Source organism: Henckelia pumila, chromosome 2 (genome assembly GCF_033568475.1).
Source record: "Henckelia pumila isolate YLH828 chromosome 2, ASM3356847v2, whole genome shotgun sequence".
Lineage (NCBI taxonomy): Eukaryota > Viridiplantae > Streptophyta > Magnoliopsida > Lamiales > Gesneriaceae > Henckelia > Henckelia pumila.
In genome coordinates, this window is record NC_133121.1 from 129,321,551 (window position 1) to 129,338,940 (window position 17,390).

At 31.8% G+C, this 17,390-nt stretch overlaps 2 long non-coding RNA genes across 3 annotated transcripts; one reads left to right on the forward strand and one right to left on the reverse strand.

The window, feature by feature from the left end:
• Positions 1 to 11,166: 11,166 nt before the first annotated feature.
• Positions 11,167 to 14,247, forward strand: LOC140882251 (uncharacterized). 2 transcript variants are annotated; one of them, XR_012150171.1, is made up of 5 exons: positions 11,167 to 11,616; positions 12,244 to 12,304; positions 12,457 to 12,670; positions 12,777 to 12,835; positions 13,781 to 14,247. It is a non-coding gene; the product is annotated as an uncharacterized lncRNA (long non-coding RNA). The 2 variants fall into 2 exon arrangements; XR_012150170.1 differs by having other exon boundaries at positions 13,834 to 14,247.
• A 300-nt stretch (positions 14,248 to 14,547) lies between these two features.
• Positions 14,548 to 17,185, reverse strand: LOC140884623 (uncharacterized). The gene is made up of 3 exons (XR_012150680.1): positions 16,308 to 17,185; positions 16,092 to 16,202; positions 14,548 to 16,002 (listed from the first exon to the last, which is right to left on the reverse strand). It is a non-coding gene; the product is annotated as an uncharacterized lncRNA (long non-coding RNA).
• Positions 17,186 to 17,390: the final 205 nt, after the last annotated feature.

Genomic DNA, 17,390 nt, shown 5'->3' on the forward strand with positions numbered 1-17,390 from the left:
CCCATTCCAGATACGCCTCCGGATCAGATTTCCCATGAAACGCTGGAATTTTCATCTTAATGCTACTAATATTCCCATCCTTAATGCCCTCCGTATATTTTCCACGTACCGCTTCTCGCCTATGTGTACCCCCATGTACTCTTCTCTCCCCATCCCAATTCTCATCAAAACTCTCCTCATCGTCTTCAAAATCATTCCCCTTCCTATTTTTTTTTTCACTACCACTATTCTCCTCTAATTTACTCATCCTCTCATGAAGAGGTTCTATCTCCGATCTCATTACCCTAGTCAACTGTCCCATCAACGCCTCCATTTGAACCTTGGAAATTCCTTGGTTCACACTTTCACTAACATCTTTATTATGATTCATGGTACCTGCAAGAAAATCGTTAGTAATAAATTTCCTCACAAAAATTCTCACAATTCACTCCAAACGAATCACTCAATCACTTTTTTTCACTCAAATTTGTGGTATGGCTTTGCTTCGTAGAGTAAATGATCAAACCTTCAAGTTTAAAAACTTTTAGACGCTTGAAAATTTGACTAACAAAGATTGACAAATCGAGCAAGGAATTTTATGGACGAATTGACTTTGACTCGCGCCCATGGATGAACAAAGGCAACGGAATTGGCCACAAGCTACTTTTTTCACTTTTTTTTCTCAGATTTTCGGTCCCACTTTTTTTACCGATTTTTTTTTTGAATTTATAACTTGTAGCACAAGACACGAGACTTGGATAACAAGTTTGAAAAAAACGACACAGAAATTTGATATGAGATAGATGACGAACGAAGAATACGAAGAACGGATCTAGATGTAGATAGGATACTTACTTGATTCAAAACCTTGACTTTGATACCAAATGATATGAATCTAGATGTGTAAGATTAGCAAACACGATTACAAATTTGAATCGCACCCTCTAATCAATAAACAAAAGATCCAAAGTTTTGCCCAATCTTTGAAACAAGTAAAATTGATAGGATTTTGGATTTCCACCTTTAATCGATGGTACGATTAACAACAGAAATCACAACAATTGAAACCAAAGAAAACCTTCAGATAACTTGTATCTGACAATCTTCAGTGAGAAATCAATCGACAAACACTTCCAAGTAATTAAACTGAGAAAGTTTGATTTGAAAAGCCAAAGCAAAGCTTTGAATAAAATTCTTGAGATAATTTCAATAATTTGCGTATAAACTGAATCTGAATTTTTTATTAATGAAAATAACAAAAGTATTTATAGTTTACAATCAAAAATAAAATATAACACAAATTATACCTAAAGATATCAAAGATATCATCTAGAAAGTTTTCTAGTATAATTAGAACTCTAAAAAATAGGAAAAAAACATCAAAATATCAAAATCCCGCACACACACACAACACACTGAAGTGTGTGTAAAATTCCAAAAAATCTCGCTCGTTCGAGCGGACGGAATTCTCGCTTGAGCGAGGAAAACGCTGCCTCACTCTTTCTTCTGCGCTTGCTCGAGCAGACGTGTATGCTCGCTCGAGCGAGAAACACTCTGCCCGAGAAATCTTAAGGCGCTCGCTCGAGCAAACGAATGTTGCGCTCGAGCGAGATGTCTTCTGCCCCAATTGTGTTTTCTTCACTTTTTTCAACTTCTAACACTTCAAGGACGCATAGACAACTCCCAAATTGATCTTCAATGTTTCCAACACCCTCTCGATAGTTTAGCATCAACTTTTGAAGTGCCTTCTTAAATTTGGTAGCTCGGCTCCTCATTTTTTGCCCTCGTGGCAACTCCAATGGATCTCAAACTCCCCTTGCCACTCAATTCACATGCGAGCTATCCATGATCACATCAGATGGTGCAGACAGCCATGAAAGTGGAGCAACAGCTCAGGCGGAGAGGAGCTGCTCGAGATACATCCGGTGGAGGGTTGTCTACTTTTTGGCATCCGAACGTTGCAAAACGAGAGTATAGCAAACCGGTGTCCAAACCAAAATCTGACACCAAACTGGAGGCGCCAAATAAAGGTAAATCTGAGACTTCTTCTAGTCGTACTAGAGATATCAAGTGTTTTAGATGTCAAGGTATTGGCCACTTTGCTAGCCAATACCCAAATAAAAAGTTAATGATTATTAATGCTTGTGGTGATATTGAGTCTGAAAGTGAGGAGGTTGAGAATTATGATGAAATTCCTTAGTTGAAGGATCCTGATGATGAGGGATATGGTGTGGTGATTGGTGAGATGTTGTTGACTAGGAGAGTTTTAAATACACAACCTAAGGAGGATGAAGATAGTCAATGAGAAAATCTCTTTCATACTCGTTGTTTTGTGAATGGGAAGGTGTGCAGTCTCATTACTGATGGTGGGAGTTGTACGAATGTAGCTTGTTGTGAGTTAGTGGAGAAATTGGGGTTGCTTACTTTAAACTATCCCCAGCCATATCAGTTGCAGTGGTTTAATGACTGTGCGGAGGTTAAGGTTACCAAACAAGTAGCAGTTTCATTTTATATTGGTAATTATGTTGATGAGGTAGCATGTGATGTGGTACCTATGCATGCTTGTCATATCTTTTTAGGTAGACCGTGGCAGTTTGATAGGAGGGTAGTGCATGATGGGTTTGGAAATAAGTATTCTTTTACTATGAAAAAAGAGTCAATTGTACTATTACACATGTCTCCAAAGCAAGTGTTGGAGGATCAAATGAAAAGAAAAAAAAATAGAAGAGGCAAAAAAAAAGAGCGATAAAAAAAGTGAGATGGCCTTAGAAAAGAAAAGTGAGAAAAAAAGATGAAAAGAAAAGTGAAAGAAAAGAGGCTGAAAAAAAGATGTATATGGTCCAAAAAAGTGAGTTGAGAGATGTTTTGCATTCTCATGTTCCACTTGTGTTGATCTTTTATAAGGAGTTTCTCCTAAACACAAGTGATATAGCCGAAGATCTTCCGAGCGTTGTTAATTACATCTCTTTTGCAAGAGTTCGAGGATTTGTTTCCGGAGGAGCTACCTCAGGAGTTGCCACCTTTGAGAGGGATTGAGCATCAGATCGACTTCGTGCCAGGGAGTGTGTTGCCGAACCGTCCAGCTTATAGGAGCAATCCAGATGAGACAAAGGAACTGCAAAAACAGGTAACTGAGCTTTTTGATAAAGGATTTGTGTGAGAGTCGATGTCACCAAGTGCAGTGCCTGTATTGTTAGTCCCTAAGAAAAAAGATGAATCTTGGCGTATGTGTGTGGATTGTAGAGCTATAAATAACATTACCATCAAGTATAGACATCCTATTCCTAGACTAGATGATATGTTAGATGAATTTTATGGCTCTAGCATTTTTAACAAGATTGATTTTAAGAGTGGTTATCATCAGATTAGTATGAAAGAAGGAGATGAGTGGAAAACTGCGTTAAAAAAAGTATGGTTTGTATGAATGGATGGTTATGCCTTTTGGTTTGACTAATGCACTAGTACTTTTATGCATTTAATGAATCATGTTTTGCGTGCATATATTGAAAAATTTATGGTTGTCTACGTTGATGATATATCGGTATATAGCACGAACTTGGATGATCATGTGGAACATTTGAGAGTTGATCTTTCAATATTATCAAGCAAAAAATAATTAATGCTTCTTTATTAGTTTTGCCTGACTTTTCTAACACGTTTGAAATTGAATGTGATTATTGAGGTGTAGGGATCAGAGGAGTGTTGATGCAAGGAGGGAAGCCAGTGGCATATTTCAGTGAAAAGTTGAATGGAGCAGTGTTTATCCAACATATGATAAGGAGTTTTATGCTCTAGCTAGTGCGAGTGCTTGAGACGTGGCATCATTACTTGAGGCCAAAGGAGTTCGTGATTCATATGGATCATGAATCTTTGAAGCATCTCAAAGGACAACAAAAGTTGAATAAGAGACATACAAAGTGGGTAGCATCTGTGAAAACTTTTCCTTACGTCATCAAGTATAAGCAAGGCAAAATGTGGTAGCGGATGCATTGTCCCGAAGGTACGTTCTCTTAACTACATTAGATGCTAAGTTTTTGGATTTTGAGCATGTAAAAGAATTGTATGGTAGTGATAGTGAATTTGGTGTAATGTATAAGTCATGTATGCATAGTCCTCAAGGAAGATTTTATTTGCATGATGGCTACTTGTTTAAGGAAAATGGATTGTGCATTCCTAAAAATTCAATTAGGGAGTTACTTGTTAGAGAATCGCATGGTGGTGGTTTAATGGGTTATCTTTTTATTGAGAAACTGATGTGTTTGAAGAGATAAAAATGTTGGAAGAATTAAAATGAAGTGGTCATGCATGTGGGTCTAGAATTTCTTTATTTATTTGGGATATTCTTGGATTTATAGTGTTAATAATTTAGTGATTGATTTTGTGCGTGAGTTTTACGTACATGGAGTTTCTGAATCTTGCATTCTTTAATTATCTAAACTTGATATAGATATTTATTCAAATATCTTATAAAACTAGGAAACAACACGTACGTTGCACATGAAAACGGTTCAGTGATTGAGTACATATATGTAATTTATAATATAATTTAAATTAAATATGTGAAAAAGGAGCAAAAATTAAACTTATTCGAAATGTACAATAATTAAATAAAATTCAAAATGTATTCACCATTTCTGTTCTTCAAAAGAGACATAAGCAATTAATAATGTGTACCATGTGTTACTACTCTTGTTGGAAGCACAATTATTTTTCCAATTTCATTTTCTCTTGTTTCTCCGCTAACAATACTATCAATATGCCCTGATCAAAACTCAAATGTCATTTCTGTCTGATTTCTATGTACGATAATAATCCAACTTAGTTTTTTCAAGTTTTATATACAAATCTATTAGAGGTGATTACGATACGGTTTGAGCAATATTTTCCTAAAATTCAAACCAAATTGCTATGCACGGTTCGGTTTCACAGATAGTTATAATTGTGGTTTTTCGTGTAAATGTAGATATGCAGTTTGGGATACTTTCGGGAGGTTTTGCGATTTTTTAATAAAGAATAATGATCATCAATAGACAAAAATACAGTATGAATACAATAACACCAAAAAACATAAGTTAATATAAAAATATTGAATGAACTTAGAATATTTTTTGTTCAGTACGACATGAAAACATTAAAAAAAAAATTCAAATAAAAAATGCAATCGAAAATTCCAAATCATTAAAAAATAAATGACATAAGACAATAGTCAAGTTTTTAATCATGGAATCTCATAATTGAAATTGAATGTTCCGTCAAAAATTACTTTCGAGTTTCAAGGTATAATACTTGCAAAAAAAGGAAAGAAATTCTCAGAGAAATATATAAAAGTTTTCTCATATTTTTTCAACATGCAAGATTTAAAAAAAAATAGTATAAGAAAGGAAAAACAAAATTGTTTTAAAAAATAAAATTGTAGAGAAACAAAAAATTTATGAAATCGTATTTAGAATATTAATCGATACATTGAATTACCTCTTTTCCAATAGACTTTAAGTCTTGACAAAATTTCCAGGAGAATACAGACTGAAGGTTGAGAATTAATAAAAAACTTGAGACAAGAGAATAAAATTAACTAATGGATTTAAGAGACTGCCGGTGAGGAAATACATTGAAATTAGGTTTTATGATTTAATGTAGTAGTTAATTTATGTTAAATATTTATTTATAACCTATAGAAAGATTTTACAAAGAAAAGATGATCTATTTGTTTCCAAACCCCCTAAATTTGCATGATTTAATTTGAGGATAACATATCTGATGAAATAAAGTCAATTTTTAATTCCTATGAAATATTATACAGTCTCTTTTTCTGTATATAAGTTTAGAATTTCTATCATAATTATGGTATTATAATTAGATACAAACATGGTAATTTTTAATTTGAATCACTCTATTGAATTTAAAATAAATTATATAAACAACGTGCTTGTCTCGAGCAAAGAAATTAACTAAATCTACTTAAATAAATTAGAAAACCTACCCGCAATCAGCGGAAATCGAACCTGAGACCTCTTGAACTCATGGCCTCGGTCTTAGCCACTAGGTTAAAACCTCATCGGTTGCATCATATATTGTTGTTATAGTCTCCATGCATATAAAATTGTCGATGTCATATAATCTGTCAGCACATTATCCAATATGACATCATCTTATATATCATTATCCCTATGCACTAAGACTTGAGTTAAAAAGCATAATAATAATAATAAGGAAAAATTGCTTTTTTGGTCCGTATGTTTGTCACTTTGCGATTTCACTCCTTTATATTTTCAGATTTCAGTTTTAGTTCGCTAACTTTATTTTTTTTGGCAATTTTAGTCTTTTTTTTCGACGTGGCGCTGATGTGACACCAATTCAATGATGATGTGGAGCTGACGTGTACAGTGCCACGTAAACATTTTTGAATAAAAAGGACCGAAATTACCAAAAATCAGAACATGCAGGACTAAAACTAAAATGTGAAAATATAGAGGACCAAAATCGCAAAGTGACAAACATATAGGACTAAATTTGTAATTTTCCCTAATAATAATAATAATAATAATAATAATAATAATAATAATAATAATAAAAAAAAAAAAGCAATGTATCATCGTAAATCTAAATGTTTATCTTATCATAATCCTAAATGCACAAGATAAGAAAAAAATATGATAAAACTGATATTTTTTGTTCGCTAACTCCAAAACTAAAACAAATGAAATGAAACAGTGAACAATTTTATTTATTATTAATTTTTTGTCTCAAAAACATTTGTCAGAATAAATAAAAAAATGATAGATCAGAATAATTATAAAAATAATAACAAAGGGTTTTGAACTATATTACATACAAGAACAAGTATTCACCTAAATTATAACATCTAATATAAAATATTTTTGCCGAAAAAAAATAAGAGGGAAATTCTTTCTTTAAATTAATGAAAGTCTACAAAATCATGCAAAGAATTTGATTATTAATATTTATGTCACCAACGGAAAAATGTACCATCAAATGTCACATAAACTATTTAAGTAAATGTACAAGAGGCATTGAAACGAAATATGAAAATCGGAAATGTACCTCTTCTTTGCTATTTGCCAAGTATAGAATCAATTGAGTGGAAGGATTTTTTTTCATCACTCCCATGAATAATCGCATCGTACTTTGACCAACACCGGCGTTTTCCATGACATTCATCCTATTGATTAATTCATTACTATCTATCAAATAATGTATCGACTTCTTATCTAATAATAATAATAATAATAATAATAATAATGTTTTCTTTCATGGGTAATTTCTAGGGATGTAAACGAATCTAACGGTTCGCGAGTTATTCGGAGCTCGACTCGGTAAAAAGCTCGATCGAGTTCGTTTGTTAAGTTTATCGAGCCGAGCTTGATCTTGATTTCAAGCTCGATAATTTTCATGAGCCAAGATTGAGCTTAAGAATGTTCGGCTCGTGAGCTCGCGAACATGTTTGTTAATAGGCTCAAGAACTCGAGCTCGGGCTCGTCTCGTTTAAGAAGCTCCGAACATCCAGAAACAATCTACTATGTTATTTACTGCTTTATACATTCACAAACCAGTAGAACCAAAATGCATTCCAATCTCTTAGTTGACCTTTTTCCGCACTAGTATAATTGTTGGTCAACCTTCGAGATCCAGGAGAAATGAGAGTTTAGTGGCTCACACTATTGAACTCACTGGCAGCAAGGAGCTACTGCCCCTACAATCAGAATCAGAACAGTAGTAACTCACTACTTGTCAACCCAGCTGTAGTAGCAATTCGATCCAGACACTAATGTATATGCATGTGATATGAAACATTTATAACTTTCTAACACCAACTGAAATTTACAAAAACATGAAAAATATCATAAAATTTTATTTTATCAAATTTATAATTTACTCATAATAAAGCAATTATTTCAAAACAACCATCATATTAAAGCATAAATTATAAATTTGTTTAATCACGGTTATTTTAAATAATATCATTTTGTAAAAATGTTGTTGCGTATATGTATAATTGTATATTGGCGAAACAACTAGCTTATTAAAAACAAAAAGTAAATTTTGTTTAATCACAAAAAAAACTATTTTAATTTTTAAAAAAATTCAATCGTATTTTTATTTATATTATTAAATTTAAGGGTAAAATAGTTAATCTTTTTTTGAATCTTCAATATTATCTTTATCTATAATTTTAAATTCAATAATATCTTTATTTGTATTTATGCAATATCTAATATTTTTGGAAAGAAACTTTAGACGGGAAAATGATAGTTTTTTTTAGTATATATATTTATATATATATATATATATGTAGATTTAATAGATATAGTAAAAATAAATAAATTATGTATCTTTGAGTTATTTCTAATATTTTTTGATAACATTATCCAAAAGACATCCCATAATTTATAAGTTTTTAGTAAGATAGATGCACAAAAATCGAAGAAGCAAGTATGAGATATAATAATGCATATTTTTTTAATTTATATATATATATATATATATATATATATATATATATATTTGTTAGTGGATGACACCAAAATCGAAGAGTTGTAATGATGATGCTATTATACATCTATTTTTTGAAATATTTAAATTATATGTTTTTATTTTTTAATTAATTTTTTATTTTCATAAATGCATAATCTATTTGAAATAAGTATTTTGAGCGGAAAAACTTGAAGTTTTATTTTTTGGAAGGCTTGATTTGTTATATATATATATATTGCTGACATAAGATATAACAAGTCAATAATTTTTGATGTCACATCAATATTTTATAACTCCATATTAGCTCTCCGAAAAAATAATATTGAAATCTAGAAAAAAAAAATTAAATATAATGTACCAAAAGTAATATCTAAAACTTAGTCGATCAAAACCCAATATACTGAAAGTTAGTGGACTAAAAATATTATTTGGCCTTCAAAATATTATTATGATTGGAATAAATCACTACAAGAAAAGGGTGATAGACATCATCCATAAGACAATATTTTTATTAAAAACTGTTGTAAATTAAGTATTAACAACGGTTTTCACAAAAACCATTGTCTATGAGCGCTTATCTATACTATATTATTAAACTTGAAACATTTTAGTGTCATGATGCATCATCAAAATGTCAAATTTACCATAATTAATTTGATATTCTTTAAATAGCTATTTAATTACGAAAATTTTATATTGTTTTGTTGGATATTTATATATGAAAATATCATTTTTTTTTATTTTACCCTTTTTTCTTTTTATTTTCGTTAAAAAATAGTTATACAAACATGCAATGCGTGCATCCAAGAAATAATCTGAATTAAAGATAACCGTTGTTTTTTTCGTGTTTTTTTTTAAAAATTATAGACAACTGTTTTTAAGAAACCGTTGTCCATGTATTTTTCCTCCCGATCTATGACACGGACCAAAGTCTATTATCATATATATCACGGAATAAAGCCTATTTTCGTCACTCTTCTTTGTCACTTATTCCAAAATAGTCCATCGAGTTTTCGAGCCACCAAAATGGTCCCTAATGTTTTATATTTTTTCTTCATTTGATCCATGTCGTTAGATGCACGTTAAAAAAAGCCCAAATGCATATATCACGTTGCAGCAGGTTTCTTTCTCATTTTCTCCCAAATTGGGAACCCTTCTTCTTCGCTTTTGCCCCCAAATCAAAACCCTAAAACTCAGAATACAAATTCGAAGCGGCCAAAGTCAAAGCACACGAAGGTAATTTAGCTTCCAGTAGCCACCACACGCACCGTTGGCCTGTTGTTGTGGGTGAACGAGGAAGAGTAATTCTATCTATTTCTTTCCAGAAAAACTTCATTCAATGGTAAAATCTCAGTTGCATTTTGTTTTCATGATTTTTGTATAGTATTTAATTCTTTGAACATGAAAATAGTGAGCAAGCTCAAGGTTTAGCTGATATTTAAAAATCTAATTTAGAGGTTGATGGTTTTCAAGTTGCTATCCTACTATTTTTTGCTCTTCGATTTTATTTTTATGTGTTTAGGGTTTGGATTTGGGGCATACTTGAAGTGGAGACTTTTCAATTTGAGAAAAAAGGTTATAATTTGACAATGTGGAGATGTGAACTTTTTTTTTTTTTTTTTTTACAGTAACACTCTTGTGAGACGGTTTCATCCGTGAGACGGGTCAATCCTACCCTTATTTATAATAATAATAATAATAATAATTTTGACATAAAATATAGTATTTTTTAATGGATAACTCATATAAAATACCTGTCTCAAAAAAATGACCCTTGAAACCGTCTCATAGAAGTTTTTATCTCTTTTTTTTAGCTAACGACATAAATCAAATGAGAAAAAAAATGAAACATTAAGGCCGCGTTTACTTAGTGAGATTAATTATATATAGATAAATAATACTAAGACTATTAAAGTAATTTTATAGGATGTTGAATAATGATGCATAAACAATCACATGTTTACTTTAATGAATCAATTTTGTGATTGATACTGTGATTAAATTACAAGTTATAATTTTGCCCTTTCTGTATATTATATAATCTTATTTTTAGTTTTTATTTGTAAAATTGGGATTGTGATTTTTATTGAATAATATAAATTATTATTAATCCACATGTAAATTATTTTAATTGACTAAAATTATTGAATATAATTATTATTTATTTTTTAAAACAACAATTAATAAATTGAGTTAAATGTTTTTTCCCCATCAATAAGGATAAAATCTCATGAAATGTATTTATCATATATTAAATTATTAGATTTTGTATTTTTATAATTTTTAAATAGATCTTTCGTATATTTAAATCAAATGAAATGTATTAATATAACTTAAAGTATGTGAAATTTATATCCATGTTATATAATTTTTTTAAATGAGAATTTCAATTTTCATAGATTATTTTTTTGGAAAGTAAATTAAGGATATTAGTGTAATTTTTTTCAATTAGAAACGTAATGATTATTTATCACACCATTTATTTGTGATAAATCATCAAAATTTAAATTTTAAATTAGATAACTATGGATGAACTTTATGAGTTAATACGAACCTTAAAAAAGCAAGTAAACATGTGATTATATAGGATTATTTAATATAATCATATGTTTATCATAGCAAATAAACACAACCTAAAGGTTATTTTAGCGGTCTAGAAACAAAATATGAATCAAATGAGAAAAAAATGAACATTATGGATATTTTAGCGGTCCGATAGAATCAAGGAAAAAAAAGCAAACACCAAACACCCTTTCTAATCACCTCCCGACCAGCACCAATCAGCCGTCGTCGCCGCTCTTACTCCGACGGGAACAACCCGGAGACCACCCTGGATGTTAGCCCAAGGCCCCATGAACTCGATTATGGTCTGAATCCAAGAAACAATGAGGTCAAATTGTGCGAGCCATCGCCTCGCCCCTGTTTCGATCGGAATCTGCGAGTTGTACTTCTTTGTTTCCTCCGGCTAATTTGCTCCGATTTCTGGTTTATTCTTGGTCTTCTAGCTACCCTTTGAAATTAGTATAATACTTGAATTTAGGGTTCATGACAGATACCCGAATCTTCTGTGTTGTGCTGCGAACTTAATTTTTGTGCTTTCCGTTGAGCCGATGGAGCTCACATGAAGACCCGATACATTTTTAGGTTAATTTCGTGCTCTTTACAGTTTCCTTTTACAGTATAAATTTTGTTTGCACGATTCTTGCAATGGGTCGTTATCGTGGAATTTTCGTTCGGAAGAAGATCCAAGTCAAAGGTCTTAGCTTTTGTTTCAATTTCGTTTTACCCTTTTGTATCATCTTGCATGTTGCATATGCTGATGGGTGCATAATATCTTTGGTATTTTAATCCTCTGCTAAGATTTATAGCATTAAAAGTTAGCTTTGCAGTTTTGTTGTTTGTTTGGGTTATACGGGGACGTAATTTATTTGATTTAATAGTCCTTTGCGCAATGCCATACATGAAGGAGTTCATTTCTCAGTATTGGGCTATGGTTTTGTAAATTTGTGTTTTTTAAAGTTTGAAGCATTGTCAAGAATATTTTGTTTTGTGCAAAAATGAATGAGTTGTGCTATTGTCTGACTAATCTTTATTGCTCCTGATTTTCTGCATTATGTGATGCCATGAGGTTTTTCCTTTTTTTTTTCCGATAGATCGACTGGAACTGTGTCTTTATTTTTCAATCACTTTTCCTTTTCTTTCTTTTTACGATTCAATCAGTATACGTCTCTTCATTTCATCAAATATTCGGTGTTTTTTTTTTTTTTGCAGATCAAATCAGAGAGAAAAAAGAGCCCATCAAGTATGGGTTATTGTGCACTCTAGTATGGGGGTAAGTCCGGGTAGTTCCTATATTTACCCGGTTTTCTTTTCCAATTGCTTAAAGAGTTGAATCATTTCCACCTGAAAAGACCGTTGTGTATTTATAATATATTAACGATTTAGCTTCCAATTGTGTCTTAAAGTTATTATTTGCATTTTCAGATGGGGCAAGTTTATTTTCTAAGCATGCAAAAACTTTTTGAAACCATCTTGACTGCCATGCCTTTCTCATATCCGGGGGAGTCCTACCGATGACCTGAAAGTTGTTCTGCTTTGATTCTTTAAATTGAATATTGATCCGTGTTAAGAGGGGCGAGATTTTCAGAAGCACTGTACTGGAAAATACTTTGATTATTGGCGCTGTATCAATAATTGCGTAAGCCCCATCATCTAATTGACTCTCTGTTAAACCTTTCCCATATTTTTTGGAGAAAATAAATCACTTCATTCTGATTTGACTTTTGAATTTTTTACGTTAACAGGCCTCAACCAAGCTATTTTCGCACTAACTTTCACTGGCCATTGGTATGCCGCAACCAAGGTATTTTTTCATCTTAAATAACAGAACATAACTTCATTGCTTAGTGCTATATTAGTATCAGATTAAACTCTTTTTTCTTTGGAGATGAAGAAATTCAGTTGTTTGATGTCTTCTAGCTGCATGAGATGGAATTTGTCATCATGATTGTCATACTAGCCTTGGTCTCAACTAATTGGAGACGACTCGGTTCAATCAATAAAACCATAAAATTTTGTTGATTTGGATATCCCAGCTAATGGCTAATATCTTTCTTATATTAATACTATCCGTATTTCATGTCTGATGATACTGATTGGTTTAGGAGATAAACCCAAGACAATGTGATCCATTAAATGATGTTTTACTCTTTATGGAGACAGTAGCCATTAGCCCAGGCATCACTACAATGGATCTTGTACCTAATAAAATACCTTGAATCGGTAATCGACGAACCAATTTTCTTCAATAAACCGAACCGAATCCGCCCCAAAAATATTTCTGTGTATCAAAGAAAAAGAGTAAGATGACTCCGCCCGAAGGCGGAGGCACTCCGACGCTCAAGTCAGTATAATATTCAACAGAAAAGGTATTAAAATTGCGTATGAAATACATATATGAAAAGCGTACCTTTATACGGGTTAGGAGTCATCTCACCACATGTCATTTATTTTAAATGATATCTTGTAGGTTTTGAACAACATGAAAGTTCTAAATTTACAGGAAAAAGAGGCCAAAGTTGACGAGGAGGATAGCCTTTTATGGATTTCTTTGTGGTTTGTTCAGTAGCTTGTTTACATTAACCAATCTCGCATAAACCATGTGAACGAACAACATTAATGTTTAATGCATGATCAATTAACAGGGAGACATCATGTGATGTAATAATAAAACACTGGATGAACTTTAATTCAATTGATTTTATCTTATAGTTCTTAACAAGTCTTGATGATAACTCTTAATTGACAGTGATTAATCAAGAACTACCTGTTGATTTTCCTGAATTTAATCTTCTGGGCCAGGCATTGGCAGCAGAATTGAAAATCAAGACAAAGGAATAGAGGTAGTCGTCTCGGGTAGTAGCTTTGGGAGCAGTGCCAGCGTAAAAGGATTTGGAGGCGTCATAGAGGAGAGACGAAGCAGTAAAAAGTCTGACTCTAGCTGGTTTTCACATGTAACTATAAAAATCAAGCAGATATGCATTTTTACCATCAAGGAACCAAGTAGAGTACAATTTTTTGCAGGAAGAAAAACAGTGAATGCATCAACTTTCTTTGAACTGTAGAAAGTATCATACACTATCTGTTGTTGAAATCTGAGAACATTTATAATCAATTCTCTTTTTTTTTTTAAAGTATTTATAATCCATTCTCAATTCAATGTTGTCCATAACTTATCTAAAAGTTTATCATCTAATGCAAGTTTTTTTTTCTTTTTCTTATTGTATTATTAATCAATTATTTAAATTTATATTTTATAATAGTCTTGTGTGTTTCCACCCCTAGGTGACCTGCATGTACATTCATACATATATCTGTGAAGTATTCCCTTTTTTTTTTTTTGGAGGATTTATTTTCAGCTTTTTTTTTTCATATTTTTTTCCTTTTCATCTTCTTTAACATCTTTGTTTTCCCCCTTTTTTTATTTTAGCCTTTTTCATTTTCTTTAACATAGAAAGAGGCAATAATTGTTCTTACAGTTGTCTCCTCCTCCTTCCCTCTAAAATCCTTGTTTCTTGTATGTTAAAACGCTTAAACTTGTGAAAAATTTTACACTTTTGATCATAAAGATGAAATTGACAAAATGATTTTACAAAAATTACAAATCAACCTAAATGCTTCAAATCTATCAGTTTTTGTAGCTTAACTGCTCATTAAGGTCGGCGACGCCTTCGTTGTTCTTGCTACCATTCTTATGTATTATTTATTTAAATTTACTGATTCACGAGTATTAGTAGAGGATGTCCTAAGATAACCAAAGTAACACATCCAATTTTATCACATATTGGAATACTAAGCTCATTACACCAATAAATCATGATCACATTATATATTTATGCATTTTCTTATATTATTACTATCCATTCTACGTTTGTCAATATTGATTTGATCAGGTAAATAAATCTCATAATTAATATTGTGATCCACGGTGCTTTGCTTAGATGAATAATATGATATGAGCATAAAGTTCATCTAAATTGAATAACGTAAAACAATGCATCATAGGATATGTACATAAAGTTCATTTGAATTGCAGAACATATCATGGTATTGGATGCATGAACTATGAAATATGACGAGTACATACCACGAACCTAATGCCGTTCTAATTGATTGATAATCGATTATTCAAATACGCGGATAAAAATCTTTTCGTGATTTATTATTAAAAAAAAATCATACAAATACTCATGAATATTTGAATTTAAATAAATAATACACTAAGAATTGCAGCAAGAACAATGAAAGCGGCACCGACCTTAATGAGCAATTAGCTACAAGAAATGATAGATTTAAAGCATTTGGGTTGACTTGTAATTTTTGAAAAATCATTTTGTCAATCTCATCTCCATGATCAAAAGTGTAAAATTTCTCACAAGTCTCGGCGTTTTAACATACAAAAAACAAGAGTTTTAGAGGGAAGGAGGAGGAGGCAACCGTAAGAACAATTATTGCCTCTTCCTATGTTAAAGAAAGTGTTTAGAGATATATATATGTAAGCCCGTACATGCACGTCACCCTAGGGGAAAACACAAATGAAGGGCTACATAATTCTTCATTTCACTTTTACTAGTAATATAGATATAGACTACTATCATGATAACTTATTCGAAAAGATTTTTTTATCCGCGTTTATGAATCATCAATTAGAACAGCGCATGTACTCAAATGTTACCTACAAAAAGTGTATGACATGTTATATATAGTTCAAAAAAAGTTGATGAATTGTTTTCCTCTAGCAAAAAACTGTACTCATCCTGGTTCATTGATGGGAAAAATGCATATCTAGCTACTGTATCTTTAAAGATAAATGTGAAAACCAATTAGAGTTTGAATAGTTCTTGCCTCGTCTCTCCTTTGAGATGCCTCCAATTAATCCTTTGCGTTGGCACTGCTCCCACGGTTGGTTATTCCTTTGTCTTGATGGGAGACCTTCTTCAGTTGCTTCCCTTTTCCCATAGTCCTCCGATCCTACAGAAGAGAAGCCTCGTCAAATTAAAATCAAATTTACAGTACAGAAGAATCCAATTGTTTAAGAGGAAAAGAAGCATGCAACGTACACAATATTCCCACAGATCGAACATCCGGAGATCCAATCCCTCTGCCTTTTTCCTCAACTTAATTTCTGCAAGAGTTCTTCCGCAACAACGCTTCCCTCTTGGCGTCAAGCACTGCACAAAACCATCATCAACACGCTACTTATAATACTGATCCCGAGCAGCATGTGCTTTAATTTAAATTTATGATCAAATATTCATGATTCAAAAAATACGTACCGATTCCAGATGTTATAATTAACAACTTTGCCTCGATCTCATGTTGGTATCCGTGTTTTAAAAGAGATCATGATTTATTAATTAATTTGTTTCCTGCCCTCGATCGTATACCATCCAAATCTCTCCAACCTGAAACAAATACGTACACCACAAGATTTATCATGATATATGTTAATGTCAAAGAACAGATCATTCGATCTGTCCCCCTGCATATATAAGAAATCCGTCCGAATCGATCGATAACAAATTTAAGTTCAGTTCGTTCAAAGCTGGGATTATTCATTCAAGATTGGTTATAATACAAACAAGCTATGCATTAAGAAGCAATTCTCAACCGATCGAACAAATTAAACCACAAAGAAATCCATAACTTTGGCCTCTTTTTCCTGTAAAATCACAACAAATTAGTTTTTCTTGCAGTAAAAAAGTATCGAAACTGCCTAGACAAAATCAAATTACACTACATAATCCAAGTTTAAGCGGAAAACAAGTATGTATGCATCAAGATTCAAACAATTGAAACCCCGTGATTCATAACTGAATCTATATCAAAAGTAAAAATCCCACAAGTTCTTGACTACCTGCACGTTCAAAAATCTGAAACTCGGAAACATGTAATCCAAACCTTCAACAAGAAGAGTAATGTAAACGGAAATTAAGATGATTTGAACCAGAACCATCAAAAGGGTCAGTAATCGAAATCCCCTGTACAGAAGGCCATTAATGATCGTAGACTATTTTTGATCAAAATCGTAGAATTAATACGCACAAAATCTTGGCAGGGAGAACTGAAACGAGAGTCGGAAGAAAACCAAGTGGAGAGAACAAACAAGAAAGGCCTCTCTGCTTTCTCGCTGTTCAAGAAGATGATGAAAACAACTAGCTAGGATTTCCTCGAGAGAGAGATATGTATATTAATATATATAGCATGCGATTATATATCTATGTAGAAAGGGAGAAAAAAAATATCTATTGTGTATTTTAATTTTTTTAAAAATATCATTGAGATTTCAAACAAAATATATATATATATATATATATATATATATATATATATATATATATATATCATTGTAATATCCC